The sequence below is a fragment of the Corvus brachyrhynchos genome, unplaced genomic scaffold (assembly GCF_000691975.1).
Source record: "Corvus brachyrhynchos isolate BGI_N302 unplaced genomic scaffold, ASM69197v1 scaffold66, whole genome shotgun sequence".
Classification (NCBI taxonomy): domain Eukaryota; kingdom Metazoa; phylum Chordata; class Aves; order Passeriformes; family Corvidae; genus Corvus; species Corvus brachyrhynchos.
In genome coordinates, this window is record NW_008238440.1 from 1,876,103 (window position 1) to 1,878,655 (window position 2,553).

A 2,553-nucleotide genomic window follows, 5' to 3' on the forward strand; every position below is an offset into this window, starting at 1 on the left:
GCAGTGCCCAAGGCCAGGCTGGACATTGGGGCTTGGAGCAGCCTGGGACAGTGGAAGGTGTCCCTGCCCATGGCAGGGATGGAATGTGATGAGCTTTAAGGTCCCTTCCAAGCCAAACCATCCTCTGATTCTCTGAATTAATAATGTTATAATTTTCTTAAAGACAGGTGTTTAGAAGATAGAGCAACAACTAAACCTGCTGAAATGTACCTTCTATAACGAATCATTTTGACACTACAACCAGTTGTTAGTCAATGCTTTCAAGATATTCCCAAGCTTCATTACAAGTTATTGTTTTTATGAAGTACTGTGAAATTACTGCCTTGGCTACAATTTCTTTAGATGGTTTACTTTTTTATTTCATTGGTTTTTCTTTCATAGATTATGTGTTTACATATTTGTATAAACTGGGGTTTCCGGTAGCAAATGATAATATTTTATAATCAATAGTGCTCTAGTGTTAAGAAATACTGCAAGGTTTCCATTAAATCAGAGAAAAGTGCAGTTAAAGGAATGCTAACAAGTATTGATGTTTAGATTTTATTTATCAATGTTGTTAAACTCCTCTGCACTGCACTGAGTTTATTTTTCCACATTAAAATAATCTTATTTGGTATCTCTGGGGCTGAGTTTTAAACAAGATAAAGTACCTTGTGAATTAATTTATTTTGAAGAGAAAAGAAAATACAATTTGTGTCTTTCCATTAAATTATCCTTAGCTATATTAATTTAACCCAAGTTAAAATTTTATTTAGGTGAAAAAGAAACAAAGCTAAAATCAAAATGTGTATCTTGTTCTGTGTTAAACTTGGGAGTCAATCCTTGTAGTATTTCACTTCATATTTTACCCATTATTTAGCCATTATTATTCATTATATTAATATTAGTCAGTCTCTGATTACCATACTGGCGTCCAAATTACATATTTGTGCTGGAAAAGTCTCATATATTCAAATGTTTGAAAGCAGCTAAATTAAATTTGACAAAACACCGTTACTTGGGAGAAGAGACCAACACCCATAAAAAAATATGGAACACCTCCCAAATTCGTGTGTCATCCCTGCACAGGTTCCATACACAGAGCAACAAAATGCATGCAGGAAAGAAGGTTGAAGGAGATAATAAATGTTATCACAATAGTCAAGGTTCTGTCCTCAAAATTAGGGACCTGAACCACTGTTGATGAAGAAAATTCTTCTCTATTTATGGGAAGACTTATTCAGCCATTCTCATGTGTACATTTAAGTTCTGTGTTTGATTTGCTACTGATGTTTATCAAATCACAACAGGGGAAGAGGTGATAAAATATACAGATGTGGATAAAATGACAGCTAATTCATTTACTGTGGAAAATAAGTTATGGATATTCTAAAATGTGACACACATCATCAAGGTGTCTTAGAGGTTATTTTGAAACAATTTATCTTATAAAAAGCACAACAATATTTTCCTGAAAACATCACACTCTTATCAGAGCTAATGTATATTTTTGACCACAGAATAATGGCACCAGAGATAATGAGTACAAACAGTTCATTTAACAGAATTCCTGCTCTCTATTTGTATAAATTTCTGTTTCAATTTCTTTAGCAATTATACATACAGTATGTAATTTTATTTTTGGTAAATAACGGTCACAGTATAATTTGAACAATTAAGCATGACAGTTATCTGTAGTGACACTTTTGCTGTGGTTACCAAGACTACCTTCCGAAGAAATATTTCTCTGTAATACTGAATGCATTCATCACGTATTAAATGCCAGCCACACCAACAGAAAACGCTGCCGCATTATTGTGACACACAATGAACTGGAGGTGAGAGCAGTGTGTATTTGCATGGGTGAGGCTTCACCTCGAGGGCTGTGTCCAGTTCTGGGCCCATCAATTCAGGAAGGACCCTGAGGGGCTGGAGCATGTCCAGGGCAGGGAACAGAGCTGGGAAGGGGCTGGAGCCCCAGGAGAGGCTGAGGGAGCTGGGAAAGGGGCTCAGGCTGGAGCAAAGGAGGCTCAGGGGGTCCCTTGTGGCTCTGCACAAGTCCCTGACAGGAGGGGGCAGCCGGGGGGGTCGGGCTCTGCTGGCAGGGAACAGGGACAGGAGGAGAGGGAACGGCCTCAGGCTGGGCCAGGGGAGGCTCAGGGTGGGCAGCAGCAGTAATTTCCCCATGGAAAGGGTGTGGTGGGTCGTTACAAAGGGTTCACAGAATGACAGAATTGTCTCAGTTGGAAGGGACCCAAAAGGATCATTGAGTCCAACTCTTAAGTGAATGGCCCATGTGGGGATCACAACCACAACCTTTGTGTTATCAGCACCACGCTCTAAGTACCTGAGCTAATCTCAGGGTTATTAAATATTGGAATGAATCCTACCAGTTGCAGAATCATTCAGGCTGGAAAAGCCCTCCAAGGCCACAGAGTCCAAGCTGTGCCCCATCCCCACCTTGTCCCCAGCCCAGAGCTCTGAGTGCCACCTCCAGCCCTTCCTTGGACACCTCCAGGGATGGCCACTCCAAACCTCCCTGGGCAGCCCCTGCCAAGGCCTGAGCACCCTTTC

The 2,553-nt window shown here is 40.7% G+C and overlaps 1 long non-coding RNA gene across 1 annotated transcript in view; it reads right to left on the reverse strand.

Moving 5' to 3' along the window:
* The window catches only part of LOC108447233, a 12,923-nt gene that overhangs the window by 9,547 nt on the left and 823 nt on the right, over positions 1-2,553 (reverse strand). The window lies entirely within an intron of this gene.